The sequence below is a fragment of the Artemia sp. Qi Xiang Cuo genome, chromosome 11, assembly GCF_049724085.1.
Source record: "Artemia sp. Qi Xiang Cuo chromosome 11, ASM4972408v1, whole genome shotgun sequence".
NCBI classification, from domain to species: Eukaryota; Metazoa; Arthropoda; class Branchiopoda; order Anostraca; family Artemiidae; genus Artemia; species Artemia sp. Qi Xiang Cuo.
The window spans coordinates 46,857,670-46,877,490 of NC_142804.1; the positions used below are offsets into that span (position 1 = coordinate 46,857,670).

At 36.8% G+C, this 19,821-nt stretch overlaps 2 protein-coding genes across 4 annotated transcripts in view; one reads left to right on the forward strand and one right to left on the reverse strand.

The window, feature by feature from the left end:
* LOC148947048 (uncharacterized) overlaps positions 1-5,148 on the reverse strand; it is a 60,262-nt gene extending 55,114 nt beyond the window's left edge. The window contains exon 1 of the mRNA XM_089096842.1: positions 5,131-5,148. The gene's annotated coding sequence lies outside the window, so the exon portion shown is untranslated. The remainder of the gene's footprint in view (positions 1-5,130) is intronic.
* A 338-nt stretch (positions 5,149-5,486) lies between these two features.
* The window catches only part of LOC148947049 (uncharacterized), a 136,087-nt gene continuing 121,752 nt past the window's right edge, over positions 5,487-19,821 (forward strand). The window contains exon 1 of one of the 3 annotated variants that reach the window (XM_089096838.1): positions 5,487-5,580. The gene's annotated coding sequence lies outside the window, so the exon portion shown is untranslated. Of the gene's footprint in view, positions 5,581-16,509; positions 16,648-19,531; positions 19,712-19,821 lie in introns of those variants that run through there. The other 2 variants (XM_089096837.1, XM_089096839.1) reach the window with 2 other exon arrangements.

The window sequence follows — 19,821 nt, forward strand, 5'->3', positions numbered from 1 at the left end:
AAAAACTATGTTTTCTAAAGAGTTAAAGAGGCTGAGTTACAAGGTCGAACCTTAAAACGTACAGGAATTAGGAGGCACAGTTGGGGCTGCCGCCCCCAAACCCCCGCTTTCGCAGCCTTTAAATATAAAAAAAATTTCTTTAAACTGAAAGTAAGGAGCGACATTAAAACTTAAAACGAACAGAAATTATTCCGTATATGAAAGGGGCTGTGCCCTCCTCAACGCCTCGCTCTTTACGCTAAAGTTTTTATTGTTTAAAAAAAAGAGTTGTGAGAAAGTCAAACTTTAGCGTAAAGAGCGAGGCGTTGAGGAGGGCACAGCCCCTTTCATATACGGAATAATTTCTGTTCGTTTTAAGTTCGATTAACTCTTTAGAAAACGTAGTTTTTTTCAAATAATTTCTGCCCGTTTTTGTACAGTTTATTACTTATCAAGATAAAGTCAGAAGAGGATGAAATTTTGCAAGTTTCTTAGTTTGAGCTTGGGCTACAAAATGCGATTACTGCCGTCTCTCTGCGACCTCTAGGACCTGAAATCGCTTAACATTGTGGTGGGTCGCCTCTTTATAGAGGCACAAGTGGGCCTCCTTGACTCACCACTATTCAGGTCCTTTGATCCTACTGGCATTATCCACCTTTCAATTCGTTCCCTGGTTTGCGGAAGTTCAGTTCCAGTGTAGAGATTATTTTGAGGCTGCATTTAGTAGAATTGCAATAAACCGCTACCCCATATGGCACTCTAGAGACTTTACCGAAATTCCCGAGCGCGATATTCAGAAAATGCTCTAACGTGCTTACTTTCCTGTCCAACAGTTCGGGGAAAATTATTGACGAGGACGCCCACCGGCTCGATTTCTCCTGTGTTAGTTCGAGCACTGTCCGTGTGTGCGCCGCAATTTCTGTATCCCATAATTTCACTGAGTCAGACCTCCAATTACTATAATGATACTCTGTGACCCAATGCGTTTTACTGTCAACATTTCGATTCAGTCAGTGGTTATTTTTGGCGAAATAGAGTTATTGCCATAAAAAATTATTAAATTTGTGTCCCCGCCGTTTTGTTTTGGTTGTACATATTTTTGATTTAATTAATAACGACCGTAGCCCGCAGACAAAAACAAAAAAGATCATTATTTAATTTGTTTATTATCAAATAGATACACAAACAAAAATCAGATTATTGGATTTTGTCATTTATAGATTCACAAAATTGTGGAAATCACTTTGTGTAAAGTCAAAGCTTCGGAATATAGTCATTTTCCCACTGTTAAATACGAGGATAAAGTGCAGTTAAAGTGCTAGAAAAGGTACACAAGGACCACAATTGTACTTTTGTCTTTATCACAAGTCCATTCCAGGGTCATAATTGGCTATCACGAACCACAATACGTCCCTGGAACCAAAAACAAATAAGACTGAGTAGAATCTCCGTCTTTGGTCCATGAACTGACTATTGGATAACACATAAAATCTGAGCGAAGGTGGAGCCACTTTGAGAACTGGCTGAGCTCTGAGTTGACGACCGTCTACTTTCCCTCATCGCCGCCACGCATTTGCGAGGATAGGACCGTAGCAGGCCTCCAGGCGTGTATGATAAGTGTAATCAAACACTTTTACTTGTTCTCACTCAAATTTTCTTCTCCGGGGCTGCATTGCGAAGAGCTAGTTGCTGAGTTAACGAATTGTCATGTTCCACACCAGCTCCACCTCCGCTTAAATTCGCCAGATATCAGCCGTATTTTATTCGACTCCGCATGGTTGTAGTATCGAGATAGGGAGACGAAGGTTCTTAGTCTTTATTTGTTCTTGCTGGGACGGATCTCCAGGTTCCTGTTTGATGAGCCACATTTTAACGAAGTCCGAACATTCCACCACTTTAAACATGGATGGGAAGTATCGTGGGCCAGATTGGGAATAACACGCGTTATAAATTTAGATACTTTTACGTAAGACAAACTAAGAATTGAATTTTGCTGCTGTGCTGCGAGAGCCAACTCACTCATCGATTTCAGAAGTTTACAACTTATCCTAATTATATTGACCTTTAGCGCAAGATAGCTGTACGAACTCTGTCTGCCAGTCGTTGAGTGCGGGCGTACCTTTTAAGGCGCTTTATGACGGGAAAACTAAAAAAAAGTGGTAGGTTGGAAAAAAAATGCTCCAGGGTGGAATTTTCGGTGATTAAGAATATCTGTCACTGAGTTCATCTTCGTCCCTGTGAGCGTCAGGCGCTGCAACTCTACTAAGTCATCCTTTGTCAGAAGAATTTTAAGCTAAATTTTCCGACGTCCCGGAACTTTATACTGAAATCAGTTTGGCTGATGGAAAGAATGACGAAAAACACTTGCCACTGGCAGACATCCACAGTCGAAAAATCAAATTGCGTTTAGCATTGGTAAAAGCATTCTATTCTGAATATTTTACTTTACACAGTTCATAATATAAAACGCTCTCTCAACGACTGCGTTGCTGATAGGAAAACTCAGCAACGACAATGTCCACTTTGCCAAATCCTGAAAGACTGGCTCTCCAATAGGGTCGCAAAACTGAAGCACGTGGATCCAGAACTCAGAGGAGTCTTTTGGAAGTTCTCCGCCACAATGTTCATTCCAGTCAACCTCGAGCAGGCGTCTCCACTGGTTTTCCATGTCTCCAAATTCTGTCACTGGAATCACACTAAGAGGTTGGTCGGCGAATCTGGGTCTAGTCTGAGATAAACATATTGTCGGAGAGAGGATTCTCAATTTCAGAAGGGAATCAATGGCAAGAGGTAAACGTTTCAGAACTGAACTCGCAGCCGTCTTGAGAAAGCCGTAACTGCGAAGCTTTATTTCCTCTTTCATATCGCTCGGAATATCAGTTTCACTGATGACAGAAACAAACAAACGACCAAAGTCTACCTGGTGGACAGGCCGGTAGTCAATTAGAAACTCAAGGTTGACGTTAAGGGACACTGCAGACGGTCGAAGGATCCTGCGCAGGATGCACATGACCAAATCTTTCAGCTCTTGAAACAGACGAAATTGGTCTCCATTCAAATGTTGAAATAGTATGTTCACCCTCTGAAAGTCGGCCAATAGCGGTTTCAGAAAAACAATGTATAGATGGTTGCACTTATCACTGTACATTTCGTGTAAAGTTCTTGCAGTCTAGCACCGCTCTTTTTCCTTGGCAATGCGGAAATGTGTTGTCAGTTCGAGGTATTGCTCATCAACTCTACACACTGCGGTGTATCGCGACAACCAGCGTGAACTTGAAGGGGCCACAATTTTAAGGGGCGAATTTCCATTATTTATCAGCCTATATATCTGGCCGTACGCTTCCCTTCGCAACGGGCTTACACTAAACCACTTGTACGTTTCCGAGAGCATAAATTCTAGGTTGCTCGGCAACTCTTCCACCGCCTCAGAGGCGCACAAGTGCAGAGAGTGGCAAAAACATTTGACAAGCTGAAGGTGAGGTAACCCATCTGCTTTCAGCTATGTAAATAGAGAGTGATTTGCGCCCCACATGTTATTTGCCCCATCAGTACCAATACCAATCAGGTTTTTGAGAGGTACTTTGCACTCTGCAAGAAATTTTGTGAGTTCTGCGTGGAGTATAATAGCTGTAGTTGATGGTACTTCAACCATTCCTAACGCAGTACACACTATCTTTTTCAACTTCGGGCTGTAATATCGAATGCAAATACACATGAACTTCATTGTAGAGACATCAGTTGACTCATCCATTATTAGAGAGTACTTACCATCTCCAATGTCAGCCACTATCTCCTTCAGGGGTTTCAGGTCTAAGCACATTCTTAATGAGAGCGGAACATTTAGTTTTTTTAGCCTCACCGATTCACCAATAAGCCAAGGAAATAAGTCTTTGATGATAGTAGAAAGATGGTCGATTGTTCTCACCGACGAGTGACAGGCTACATGAGCAGCCAAGACCAGCTCCGCTTTCCGCGAAGCCAAGTTCGTCGACGTAATATCCCTAACTATTAATATACCTAACTGCCCCATACCGATTTTCACGTTTGCATGCATTCTGAGAAAACCCATGACCAGTTTGCTTCTTCCTTTGAGCATAATTAAACTGAAGTGATGCAAAGAAAGCCTCAAATATAAATAAATATATTGTCTTTATGAAATAAAAGTTGGCCAGTAAATTATTATTACCTTAAATTGCATTGTCCCTAGGCGACCCTATAGGCCTAGGCTACAGCAACAGTAACAAAGAAATCAGACATCAAAGTAAGGATAACTCATCTACTTATCCTGCTTCTGTCACAAGCTGATACTCATCACTGCTAAAAATGGGGGTGCAAACCAGTCATGTACACCAACTATTTTTCTGTGGCATGTACCCAATTTGCTGGTAGCCAATGCATTGAGGTTCACACCTCAATGCATTGGGTACCCCCCCCATACCAGTTAGGGATTAATTGTTTTATGTACAACCATCAACATATAATGTACTCCTTCACCATTGTAGTAGTGTACCACAGGATCTGTACCTCAGGATTTGATACCTACATCTAACCAAGTGTACTACTCCATATATAGCATAGCAGGACCTACTCCATATAGAGCGTAGTAGGACCTATGACATGTTTAATGTAGTACTGGTTGTGAGGTGTAGCACTCAAATTCTTAGGTACAGATCCTGTGGGGTACTACTGCAGGGGTGAAGTAGTACATTATGTTGATGGTATTACATAAAACAATTAATATCCCCAACTGCCTCACAACGATTTTCATTTTTGCATGTATTCTGAGAAAACCAATGACCAATTTGCTTCTTCCTTTGAGCATATTTAAACTGAAGTGATGCACAGAAAACCTCAAATATAAATAAATGTATTTTCTCAGAATAGGCCTAGACAAAAAGTGAAAACGGGTATGGGGGTACCCACTATATCGGGGGCAGTACCCAATGCATTGGGCTGTGTACCCAGTCGGCTAGGCTGTGTACCCAATCTGTTTGTACAGAGATACAATCCACAGAAAATAGCTAGAGTGTACATGACGACTCACATGAACTAAACAGTTAAACAGGATCTGTAGATGTTACAGACATGTCTGTTATGAGTTTGATTCCTGGCGTTATTCTATACTAATAAGTAACAGCTAATATACTGTACCTTCAGCTGTAGTTCAACCCCATGAATTAATGGCTAATGCTTTTTATGCTGTTGTTACGAAGCCACGTGTTTCTTAGGATTTGAAAACTTCACCGCATTGCCGCGGTTAGATTCGTATTTTGACCATAGAGTTAAAACGTGATTTTGACCTTTCCTGAGCATTCGTTCGTTCGAAAATCGGATGAATTGCCAAAAAATATAAATTCTTCCCGAAAAAGTAAATCACGCCAAGAAATAAGCCAGCTCAAAATAAAAATAGCCAAGTTTTAAGCCACAAGCCAGTTCCAAAAATTTTCACGCCAGTCGCCAACAAAATAAGCCAGTTTGGCGTAAAATAAGCCAATCTGGCCACACTGGGATGCAAGTACAATATTGGTAATTTAAAGGAATATAATTGAGAAGTTTCTTATTACGATTACTACAAGGGATTTAATTGCTGCTCGAATTAAGGCAAGACTTGAATTTTATACAGATCTATCCTTTTTTGATATATTTGTCAGATCTGGCCAAGAATTGGGGCTGTTGCGAAAAAATCATGTTAAGAAAACAATTTATACTTTGTAATATGCAGATTTCCCTACTTGCAATGGTATATACCTAGAGAAGGAAGCATGTTAAAAAACATTATTTATGCTTGATAATATACAGAAATAATTGTTGCAAATATCTTGCTTGTAGCCTTGCTATGTATTACACCCAGGCCCTCCCCCTTAATGTGCAAATACATGGCTGACATTCATTCATTGTACCAGTAAATTTAATCAACTGTGACAAAACAAGAACCAGAAATCAAGTGATAGGTGGCAGAATGCATAGGAAATATATAATTTGGTTATATATTTGCACATTAGGGGAGGGAGTTAGGGGTAAAGTAGCTGACCAATTTTGTAAGAGCTGCAGGGTTTGATACTAAATCTCCTGCATAGGATACTCTGCTCATCTGTAGTGTCTGTGATGGTTAATATGGACTTCAAAATCAATTATTTGCCGCCAGATCAAGTTGATTACAGACATGAGTTCCTGATTGAACTGGCCAAATTTAAACTTTCAGACACAGAGAAGAGCAAAATCAAAAATGGTGTTTTGCGTTCCTGAAAACTGCAGCTAAAGTGGTTCTTAAACAAATTCCTCCTGCTCTGCATTTTGCTCTTCAAACTGAAATTTTTATCCCCTGTGATTTGCTTGTCTCAGTTTCAACCCTGATTTGGAGACTTGCCATTGAGAATTGTTGCTACCACTGATCTCAGTACCTTGGAGAATCAGTGGAGGAAACTGTTGGACGTTAATTGGTTCATTTGCGTGCAGAGGAACAATCCCCAAAGACTCCTCTCAGTTCTGAATAGCTGTCCCACATTATCTTGTGGGCATTGACCCTGTTGAGTTTACCAATTAGCAATGCAATAGTGGAGCAGTCCTTTTCTATGATCAATTTCATTAAGAACTAGCTCAGAAACTGTATGCTCTTGCCCATGTTGAACTCAATACTTGTGTTCAGGCTGTGGTTGTCAGCATGTGGCTCTTGTTGTTTGGCATTTGAGTCTACAAAGCCTATGCTGCTTTTCAATACTGATATTTATAAGGCTTGTGAAGTCAAAGAAACTGATGATACTCCTACTACTACAACTAAGACTAAGACAAGGAGCTTTGAGGGGATATTAAAGTAAATATAAACATAAGTTTTTCAAATCCAAGTTGTAAAAAGGGTGCATCAGCAATATCTCAGTAGAAGCTTAGGGTATCAAGTTGAACTATTGGATGCAAATAACGTCTTTTGATTTTATTCAACATCCCCAATAACGTTCTCTGAAAGTTCCCCAAAAACATGTTCTGAAAAGATGTAGAACTATATCAAAACAAAATATGTTTATGTAGGTTGCCAAAAGGGTGTATCAGCAATATCTCAGAAACTGCTTAGAGTATTAACTTTTAACTTTCAGAGCATGTTGAGGGGGTGTCAAACTAACCAAAACGTACTATATGCATACTACTACTGCTACCACTATTATGACCATTGCTACCACTAAGGCTAAGGGTATTGCGGAACCTGGAGAGCAATCTGGATACACTATGTGCATCCATGTTGTCAAAACAGCATAGGCAGTATATCTCAGAAATAGAATAGGGTTTTAAGCTGAAATTGCCAGGAAAAGTTGTGTTGGATGTAAAATTAAATCCAAACACACTATATGCATGCAGGTTGTCAAAACACCATATCAAAAATATCCCAGGAATGGCTGAGGGTAATAAGTTGAATCTCTCTGGGCTATTGATACTACTCCTACTGCTAATACTACAACGACTAATATTACTACTACTACAGCTATTAAGCTAAATCAAAAGAGTTTAAGTGCATCAAGGTTGCTAAAGTGGCAAAGGTGCAATATCTCAGGCACTGAATAGGGTATTAAGTCCAAACTGTCAGGGAAAGTAGTTTAGTGGTTTGTAAAACTATGAAATTGCAAGGGGGGCATGCAGGTTATCTGAAGGGTGCCACTAAAATCTCGGGAACAACTAATGGTTTTAATTGAAAATTTTCATTGTTACTACTACTTCTAATACTGCTACTATGGAGTGCAACTCCATATACTGCACAAGAGTTGAAGAACATCAAGGTTGTCAAAATGGGATCTAGGTGCCCCCCAGAAAATTCCCCTCCGTGGATAATTTACCCTAGATTATCCCTCCCCCCCCTTTTCCCCAAACTCATCCAGTCAAAATTTTGAGAGAGCCAGTTTGTTCAAAATAGTCCAAAGGCCAAATAACCATACCTCTGGTTTTGACAACTCCCCCTCCACCCCCAAAGGAAAGGGCTATAAGCTATGCAAGTTGCCTGTTGTTAAGAAATAAGATTTTTATGGGAAGGGTGGTCAAATAAACTTTGGTGGGGGGCAGATGCCTTAAAGGGTGCATTTTAATACTAAAACATCCTAACTCTCATTGAGCCTTTGGGTAAATACATAATTAGTTCTAAGAAAGGGCCAGGGGGTGGAGGTAGAAATTGATATTTAGTCCCTCTTGATTTCTGGGAGTATTTCTGGTCTATGCTACTATTATGAAAACAAATGGTAACATTAAACCCCAAAATTAGCAGAATATATTCCATATAGAAGAAGGACTGCCTCTTTCTCATCCCCAACTTCCCCCTTGTGATTGTAGAAACTTCAGAGGATGCTCATTTGATGGTAAATTGAGAGTTCTAGTCAACCAACCATCCCCTGTCCTAAAACTGTTATGATAGCTGGTCCTTTTGTTTCCCGTTAGAACATCTGATTGACATTTTGAGGTAACTATTTTTTAATTTCTCTCTGGTTGCTCAATTTTCTGGTTAGAAACTTTGGGGAAAGTTTATGTTTAGATAAATCTAATTCAAAAGGAACTATGTACAAGCAGACTGTCAAAAGGGCATATCAGTAATATCCCAGGAACGTTTGAGGGTGTTAAGTTGAAACTCATGGGGCTATTAGTACTGCTACAACTTTTGAACTAAATCAAAAGGGCATCAGTGCATTCACGTTGTCAAAATGGACCAGATACAATGTCTCAGGAAAAGAATAGGCAATAAGTTTTGACTTTTCGGGAAAGTTGAGGAGGTGTGTAAAACCAAACCTAAAGCTACCATGTGTATCAAGAGTGTCAAAAAATTGTATGAATAAATAAATTTTAAAACGAGTGAAACTTAAATTGAATATGCAAATGAAGCTTGAAACAAACAAAAATCACAACAAACAAGAGTTTGGGTATCACTTCCTTCTCTCACTGTAAAAGTCTAAAACCTACTGCTTCATTGGCGCTTTACTCAAAACGACTTTATTAAAAATATTTTTTTTTGTATTTGATATTGAAAATAAACATTAAAATTACAGTAAAATTTTGAATGGAAGAGCATTCAGTAATTAATAACATTGTACATAAAATATTCAGTTTAATTTATTAGTTCTTTCTAGAATTGTTCAAGATAAATATAGTTTCACTATAAACAAGAGTTTGGATACTGCCCCCTTCCTTAACTGTAAAAACCAAATCCTGCTTTGTCATTGGCGCTTCACTGAAAAAGAATTATATTATAAATATTTGCTTTTCCAGTTCTTACAGCATTGAAAATGAAAATGAAATTACAGTGAACTAAAGTCTAGAACTGATGGATCTTTCAACATTTAATATCATTATATATCAAATATTCAATTTCATTTTGTTTATCCTTTCAATTAGATGGAATATTTTGCATTAATAGACCTTACTACCCACATTATAGCCGGATTTATAATTTACTGATTATTTATTCTATAGTTAAAGATAGACAATCAAAAATTCGATTAAAAAGTCAAAAATTCACCAAATTAAATTGAGCTCTGCTGTGAACGTATTATTTATTCAGACTGACTGACTCATTGCGTATCCCTCTTTTTTTCTCAGGAAGAAAATGACAAAGGGGTAGACCAACAGAGCAATATCACCAAGCCAACAAGCCTCCTTGTCCGGTGAGATGAGGTCAGCCTGGCCCCCCCCCCTCCCAAGAAGAAACAAACCGGAAATACTACCTGGAATTAATCCCTTAACCGACAAACAGGAATCACAACCAAAAATGCAATCCCCAAATATATGCTTATTCATTCTAAACTGTAATGCAGTTCAGGCCATGAACATACATCAACTACAGAAAACAAAAATTATTGCAGAATTGGCAAAAATCTACATCCCAGATGATATGCTCATTCAAGCAAAAAAAGATCTTGCTTTACTTTTAACAAAGCTGTACATTGATACACAGTCATATGAATAATAAATCAACAACACAACATTTATCAATACTCCAATAGAATGTAAGATCACTCACAGAAAATAAGCTAAATGAACTAATATCATTTATGAATAATAATTCCATTAATATTGCTTTCCTCCAGGAAAATCATTTAACCCAAAATCAACAAATTAAGTCTCTGGGATATACTATCCTGAGAAAGGATAGATCTTCAGAGAGAAAAGGAGATGGGGTAGCTTTATTAGTTAAAAATAATATAAAATTTTGTGGTATCAATTTTCCAGATTTTGCAAATGATGTTGATGTAATTGGTATCAGTGTTTGGCTGAATAATTTAAAAACCTACATAATAAGCTTTTATAACCATAATGGCCAAACTACAGATGCCAAGGATTTCTTTAATTATATAAATAATTCTAATATGTTAAAAAATATCATTATTTGTGGTGATTTCAATGCCCACAGCCTTTTGTGGGGGAATAAACCAGCAAATAAAGCTGGTAAATTCATTGAGCCTATGACTTCAAATAATAATGAATTAGCTTTTGCTACTCCTCCAAACCTTAACACATATTTCAACCCCAAAAGTGGCAGATTCTCAACATTTGACGAACAAATTGTTTCTTTAAACATGTTTAAAAGAATTTAGATTAATAAAAAAGATATTCAATGTACTGAAACCTTTTCTATAGTTTGGTCTCTAACCGAACCTGCTGATACTTTATCTCAGACCTCCAACTATGTAAACTCTAAAGCAAATTGGTCTATGTTCCAAAATAAGCAAAATGATGAAATTACAAGTTTCACCCAAAGTTCATGCATTTCTAACACAACAGTTGACACACATGCTGAAGCCTTGACATCTTTACTAATAAATACAGCGAATGATGCTATCCCCACGACAACACCTAAGAAAACATTCCCTAAACAAATTCCTAAAGCATGGTGGAAAAATGAGTGCCTAAATAAATGGAGGATAAAAAAGGCAGCTAGGACAGAATTCATAAAAAAACCATCACCTACTACATATTTAAAAAAATTACAAGCAGAATCTAATCTAAAAAGGACTATAATAGATGCTAAATATAAATACTGGAATAATTTTGCAAATAATCTCTCCAGAGAAACGCATGAGCCAATTATACATAAAGTCATAAGCCACATCTGTGGGAAAAAGACTTCCCCCAACCCACTCCTGTATGAGCTTATACATAATAATACCCATTATGACAATGATAATGGAAAAGCTAACCTATTTGCAACTCTTTTTGTTAATAAGCTAACATCAAATAATCAAAGCAAACTGTCCACAATTCCTATGAACCCAAGTTCCTACCAACCACGCCCAGGATCCGAGTACATAACTAATCCATTTTCAATCCAGGAATTGAATAATGCAATACATCATATTAGAACCAAAACTAGCGGCAGCTATGACAATTTACACTCTACATGGATAAAGAATCTCGCACCTTCATACAAACAAGAATTGCTAAATTGTTATAATCACGCTTGGGCATCTTCTAGGTTCCCCAATATATGGAAATGTTCGTCCCTCCTACCAATGCTAAAGAAAAATAAAAGAAAAGATAACCCTGAGTCTTATAGGCCCATAATGATTACCCCTGTGATGGTGAAAATAATGGTGGAAATGATATATTAGAGACTCCTCTGGTTTGTTTAAAAAAGTAATATGATCCTTCACACTCAAACTGGATTTAGGAAACACCATTCCTCAACAGATGCCTTCATTTTGCTAACAAGTGCAATGAATGAATCTTTCTCAAAAAATAATGTCCTAGTTGCAGCTTTCCTAGATTTTGAAGGGGCATATGACAATGTGAACCACCAAATCCTTTTAAACAAACTTGCAAACCTTGGAGTACCCCCTAAGCTAGTATCTTTTATTAAATCCTTCATAGAAGTGCGAAGTTTCATCGTTTGTGTTGGTTCAGCCTCTTCACCCCAAAAGACAATAGCCAAAGGCCTACCTCAGGGAGCAGTCCTCAGTTGTCTCCTATTTGCCCTATATCTCTGGGACATGAACCTACCCCACACGAATCTACAATATGCTGATGATCTAGTGCTATGGTCATCTGGCAACACCTTCCAGATAGCACAGTCAAATCTGCCAAAGTCACTTTTCCCGCTTGAAAAATTCCCTCAACATTCAGATTTACCCATTGCACCACACCAAGTCAAAAATAATCCAATTTCACCGGAAGCGAAACCATGTTAATGCAAAACTAACTCTAAATAAAACAACTATTCCAGAAGATAATCATATTAATTACCTAGGACTCATGCTTGACCAAAAACTTAATTTCCACCTACACATTTCAAACACAATAAAAAAATGCTATGGAAAAGCAAATATACTAAAAAGACTTCTTTCCACACCTTGGGGTTGTAAGGAGAAAACCTTATTCCAGTTTTATAAATCACATATAAGACCCCATATTGACTATGGGCTCATTGTCTATGGTGCTTGTGCAAAGACCCAGATGCAAAAAATTGAAACAACACAAAATGATATAATACGTCTCATATTTGGTCTTAGGAAACCCACAAGCACCAAGTTTCTGCTTATGAAGAGTGGATTAACAATTGACACAATTGCACAAATTGAATCAAATAGCTCACACACACTACATAATTGGTTAAGAAATCTAGCCATGTATAGAGGCATTGCAGATGAGTATGCCAATATTCAGAAGAAGTTCCCCATACCATCAAAGTCTATTGCACCCACTTTCCCCCGACCCCCCCCCCCCCCCATGGAATTGGTCAAGTCCCATAATAAATAATGACTTCTCAAAGTGGAATAAAGATTTAACCCCCATTGCTTTTGTCCAAAAAATATTTGCCGAACTTAATACAATTACAAATAAAAATCACTTACAAAAATTTCTTGATGGGTCAAAAATGAATGAAAAGGTTGCCAGTGGGGTTTTCCTTCCTCACCTGAATATTGCAACGGGTGGGAGATTATATAATAATTTATCTATAATGTCTGCTGAGTTAAATGCCATAATCATGCCATTAGAACACCTTAAAGAAAACCAACCTTTGATTGTAAATTCAAATAATATTATCATATATTTCAACTCTCTATCAAGCCTTGAGTTGCTGGCCTCAGGTCCTCAATATAAGTTGGACATTGACACTTGTCATTGTCTCAGTATTATTGATAATCTTGCTTCAAGTGGTATAAAAAGTTATTTTCAGTACATTCCTAGCCACTCTGACATAGGGGTAATCATCAGGTTGATGAAATAGCAAAAAAATGCTATAAATATTGACCAGCCAAGTGGGAGACCAATCCCAATTAGAGATATTTACCAATGGAGGCTATCAGATATTAATTTTAATAAGATTAACCCTATCCTTTACCCCTTTCCCAATAAGTATCTTTCTAAAATTTATCATAGAAGCCGTTCTGGAACAAATGGACTAAATTTTCTTACATTTTCATATAAGTTTTCTAATTCAAGTGGTTCAATTCCCCAGTCCCCTCTTTGCAGGCATTGTAATATGAATAATGAAACAATTGACCATTGCCTATTTGAATGTAATATGCTTACATCTGCACAACATACCCTGCTTTCTAAACTGTTAAAATGCTTCAAAACACCACAAAATCTCATTATCAGCCAAGAGCCTAGCCAACTATACATGCACACAGAGCCCAGAAATCGATATCTATCATCTTATATTTGAACTCCTTGAGTCAAAAGATCTACTGAAAGATATCTGAGAATATCTAATAAACAAGAGACAACCAAGACAGTAGCTCTGTAACCCACAGAGTGAAGCAAAAAGAAGAGGGCTAAATAGTATCAACTGAATAGCCCGCCTGCTGTGAATTAGAAGAAGAAGAAGAAGAATATCAGCATAAGCTCAAAGGGGTATGACTCATGCATTGAATCTGATGAATGAAATTTTTTACAATAGATTTTAGTGAAGTGGCAGCTCTCTTGAGGATGGATTCGTATCAATTGAGAACATTTTTGTTCATCAAGAACCTGAAGTTACCACTTATGAAACTTACCAGTAAGTTTGATCTAAAACTTACCATTACTGGGTAAGTTACCTAGCGGTGTCACTTACATGTAGTGACAGCAGCTAACTTTACAGGCTGGGCATATTCCTGCCCGGCCTATAAAGTTAGCCCTTCTCCTAGTAGTGAGCAGGCTATGATAGCAAAGCTAGCTTCTGTCATGGATAATTCTTTGAAAACTGCCAGGGAAGATCTAATAAAGGAGTTTGTTACAACTAGTCAGTTATCCCTAGCCTTTTTCCAGCTGAGGACTGACATCAAAAGTGACATTTCTGCCCAGTTCAGTGCTATTGCAAGTAAAGTATCACACATAGAAAATTCACTTCAATCTGTATGCTTTGTGTCAACTATCCAGGACCTAGTGGCTTTTGCAGTGACTACAGATCTGTCTAAACTTCCTGTAGCTCCCTTGACTGAGAATGATGTTCATCAGATTGATGGTTCTGAGCGTCAGCGTTTTGAAAGTCAGTTGAATATTATTGCAAAAGGAATCCCCCCCCCCAGACTGATTATACTGTTTTCCTGTATAATTATCTAGCCTTCGCCTACGGAGTGGATATTGGCGTCCACCCAGTAAACGTAAAAAGACTTACAAGTAGCTAAGAACCCTCAGGTAGCCACCCCTCCTCTTCTTTTCTCTGTGTCATCAACTGAATTGAAAAAACGAATCATACAGAAATCTTTCGTTTGGAATCTGTTTCTATGGTGACAGTCATAAGGAAGATCAAACAAAGCACAAACCTCTAGTTCAGGATTTGAAACGCCAAAAAGCTAAGGGAGAGGCAGACTTGATAATTCGTAAGGGTGCCATTGTACAAAAAACTTGCCAGTTGGAGCAATCCCCCCAATGAATCAAATGTTCCACTGATAACTCTGCCTCCTTCTACCCTTGTAAATTGTTTTAGTGATTATAGTCTTGCACCATCTAATCTTGTCTCTCAACTGCCTAGTATTGTTCATAATTATGTTTCTTTGTCTGATGCAAAGCACATTTTTTTGCAATTTCTTTTGCTTCTATTTCTAGTATTTCTTCTGCGAGAACTTGCTCACATACTGTTTCATCCTTGTCATTTCACAGCACCATATCCAATAATATTCCTAGTTCTTTTGTTCCCGCTTATACTAGTCCTGCATCCTCTCAGATTCCTACCTTTCAAGGAATGAAGTTCCTTAGTTCCAATGTTAATAGCCCCCCTAATAAACTTTAAGAACATCCTTTTTGTATGTTAGTGGTAGAGGTAGATGTTGCAGCAATTACAGAAGTTGTATCTAAAAACACCTTGTCAGCCTTATTTCCTGATACAATTCCAAATCAATGGTTGTCAACTCTTTTCTAACCTGAATTCCCCACTGATTAAATAAAAAAAAAAAAGTTTATTTTGACTGAAAGTAAGGAGCGACGTTAAAACTTAAAACAAACAGAAATTATTCCTTATATGAAAGGGGCTGTCCCCTCCTCAACGCCTCGCTCTTTACGCTAAAGTTTGACTTTCCCACAACGCTATTTTTTCAAACAATAAAAAACTTTAGCGTAAAAAGCGAGGTGTTGAGGAGGGGACAGCCCCTTTCATATCCGGAATAATTTCTGATTGTTTAAACTTTTAACGTCGCTCCTTACTTTCAGTTAAAAAAACTTGTTTTTTTTTTATTTAATCAATAATAAGAAGCCTTTCGAAAACCATGGTGATAAGAAGTTGGTGAGGAGTGCAGCCAAGAAGTGAAGCTAGGCAAATTGAATCAATCGACTTGTGAAAGGATGAATATATTCTAATCACATTCTAACATTTATACGATGTGGCGTGTCATATCAACTTCTTATCAACATACTTTTTGAAAGGCTTCTTTTTATTAATTTCAAACCACATTTCTTACCTACTGTGTTCTGAGACCTTGACAGTTTAGATCTGAGTACGACCCCATAAAAATTTGTTACGACTATAGTTTTCAAAAGCCTTCCTTTTATTAATTTTAAAACACTTTTACGTACCACGCTCCTAAACTTATGTTATTCAAATTTACGCACACCCCCATACCATCTTCTTATGTGTCTGAACGAAGCATCAAGGAAAAAAGAATGGTTTTAAATATATAGAAGTCAACAGTAATGGTTTTTGCAAGGGGAGCAAAGACATCTGAAGAAAATTTTAGTTACGGGAGTGGAGTTATAAGAGTAGTGAAGGGGTATGGTTACCTAGGCTGTGGAAACTTCTTTTTCTTAAGATATACCCTACAATAACGAATCTTTTTACGAATTTCCATTTTTTCTTGTTTAAACATTGGGGGTTTGAGAGGGAAGAGGAGATGGGAGGTGAAAGAGGTTTCTGTGGCTTTTTAAGGTTTGATGTAGAAAATAACGCTAGAAGCATGTTCAGAAAAAGGATAGCTTTCAAATATTATGCCGTTTGTGCTTTTGACTAAAAAATGAAGAAGCAAAATTGGGCTACCCATACAAAGATTTTTTTTTTTTTTTGAATATAATCATTTGACAACTCATTTGAAAGCTCCTGACAAAGTAATCTCAAATAATTATAAAAATTTTCATGAAGTGTTTAATTTCTGAAACTAATTTTAAGTTCACTTTATATTATTACTTTTAAGCAAAATATCAAAACAGCAAAGGAAATCAAAAACTTATCATTTTAAAGTTGTAAATGTTGATAGTTTTTTCAAGAATAATTTTCATTTTTAGAACTATTGGGTAAGCAATTTTAGGTCCAGGAGATGACTTCATCCTGGTGATCAATATTTTTTTTCTTCTAAATTTTGGAAGTGTAGGCTAACTGCAGATCTTTCCAGAGGTGGATCTAGAGCAAAATCATGGGGAGTGGAAAATATTGCAAGGATGCCAATGAGCAAAATCTTAGGGGGGTGGGGGGGGGGGAAGGCATTGTGACAAAGTTGCCAATAATTTTCCAAATAGGTAAATTTATTCTAAAAAAAAGGGTTATAAAAAGAAAAAAAGGGAAAGAGGGTGCCAGAAAAATCTTGGGCCCCCTTGGATCTGCCAGTGGATTCAAGCCTCATAAACTAGGAATGAGCAAAGTTGTGAAGCAAAGAACAGTTTTTGGTAAATATATACCAAATCATATTATTGAGTTAGGAATAAAGTGAATAGGCCTACACCATTTGATGCCTTTTTGGTAAATATATACCAAATCATATTATTGAGTTAGGAATAAAGTGAATACACCATTCAATGTCTTTTTTTATGCTTATTACAAATATAATAATCATTTACTTCGTAATTTAATGTCAGCCCCCCCCCCCTCTTGATGCCAACTCATTGTACATATTTCCACATTAGGGGGGGGGCAAATTTTATATTTGATGGAACTGGGGGGTAAGTTTGAGATTTAACCCCACCCCCCGTAGTGAGAACTTTATACCCTGAATTGGCATATATAGGGGGGTTAAAATTCATTTCTGATAGAAATGATTACTAAATTTGTAATCAGCATAAAAAAAGGCATCAAATTGTGTATTCACTTTATTCCTAACTCAATAATAGGATTTGGTATATATTTACTGCCTTTTTTTATGCTGATTAAAAATATAATAATCATTTCTATTGGAAATGAATTTCAGCCCCCCCCCTATATATGCCAATTCACGGTATAGCTTATATTTCTACATTTGGGGGGTGGGGGCAAATTTTTTTTCTGATTTAAATGGGAGGTAAGTTTAAACTTTACCCCCCCCCCTAATGCAGAAATATATACCCTGAATTGGCATATATAGGGGGGGGGGGGGGTAAAATACATTTACAACATAAATGATTATTATAGTCATAATCAGCATAAAAAAGGCATCAAATGGTGTATTCACTTCATTCCTAACTCAATAATATGATTTGGTATATATTTGCCCAGTTTTTGGTAAATATTTACCAAATCATATTATTGAGTTATGAATAAAGTGAATATATCTCTTGATGCCTTTTTTATGCTCTTTACAAATATTATTATCATTTTTTTTGAAAATGAATTTTAGCCCCAACCCTATATATATACTAAATTCAGGGTATATATTTGCACATTAGGGGGGTGAGGGTAATTTTATTTCAGATGTAAATGAGAGGTAAGTTTAAACTTTCCCCCAACCTATTAATGTGCAAATATATACCCTGAACTGGTATATATATGGGTGGGGGCTAAAATTCATTTCCAACAAAAATTATTATTATATTCTTAAATAGCATAAAAAAAGGCCTAAAGTGGTATATTCACTATAGTTGTAACTCAATAATATGATTTGGTAAATATTTACCCCAATTCAGGGTATATATTTGCATATTAGAGAGGGGGGGTAAAGTTTATTTCTGATGCAAATGAGAGGGAAGCTTAAACTTTATCCCCACTCCCTAATGTGCAAATTACATACCCTGAATTGGTATATATAGGGGTGGGGGAAAATTCATTTGTAACAAAATGATTAGGCTATTTAGAAAGAGCATAAAAAAAGGCATAAAGTGGTATGTTTACTTTATTCATAAGTCAATAATATGAACTGTGAAATAGTTACCAAAGTATGCCCTGGGAAGGTATTTTAAAGTACCTACCTCTATACCCTCTCCCTTTAGAATGCAGTCACCTTTTGTGATCATAAGAAGTTTTTGTATTATTAAAGTGAAACCTTGCAAAACAGGTCTTCTGTTTACATAAAGTACAAGAAAACTGGGTATATATATGGGTGGGGGTGAAATTCATTTGCAACAAAAATGATGACTATATTTGGAAAGAGCATAAAAAAGGATTACTTTATTTGTAAGTCAATAATAAGGGCTGTTTTTTAGCACTAAAATCTTACATCTAAGATCTTGCATCTTTCTGCAAAGTTTATTGTGTTTTAGCTCATCTTTGGTCTAAGATCTTACAGCTCACTGATCTTAGCAAAAAGTGTGAAGAATGCTATTTTTCTGCCATATAGAACAATGATGAGAGAACTTTGATGATATACTTTGTTTTCAGACCACTGATCAGAGCAGAATGATGAAAGACATTTGCATAAAAATTACATAAGTTGTAAGATCATAGTTCAAAGATTTCACTTTTAAGCATTTTCTGACAAAAGATGTAAGATCTTTGCACATTGATGAGTGAAAAATGGCCCTATTCTTGAAAGTTTCATTTTCCTAACCTAACCTTTTTCCAAGATTTTGAAAAGTCACTAAACAAGAATCTTACCCTAAATTTCACTAAGTTAAAAAATGCAGAAACTTATCTGAACAAATAAGAATGGTTAAATGTATAGTAGATTTTACTACCAACTTTGGACAAGGTGACCACATTAGATTCAGACAAGAGGCATATTTGAACAGGGCTAGATTTAAAGCTTTGATGCAGTAAAATTCTACTTTAGCTACATTTGGCTATCTTGGAAAGGGGTTAGGTTAGGAAAAAGAAACTTTCAAGGATGGTTCTACAGGCTAAAGTATTTCCCAGGTATTTTGAAGTACCTACCACCACCCCTTCTCCCTCTAGAGGGTCCTGACTATCAATGACCCTTAAAAATCTGTGTTTTAGAAAGGTGAAACCTTGCAAAATAGATCTTCTGCTTAAATCAAGTACAATGAATTTTTTTTCAGCTTCACAACTTTGCTCAATCCCAATTTATAAGGTTTTAAAGATATGCAAATAGGCTACATTTCTTGAATAAAAAAAAAACATTAACATGGCTTAAAATAAAAATTAAAACTCAAATAACAGGAATTGCATTTTCAGAAGTAAAGTAAGAGAAAAAGAAACTGACAGCTGAAAATTAAGGTAAAATTTTGTTTTGTCAAAATTTCAATAGGTATAGACCTGCCATGTAGGCAAATTTCAGGACCCTCTAGAGGGAGAAAGAGTGGAGATAGGTATGTCAAAATACCTTT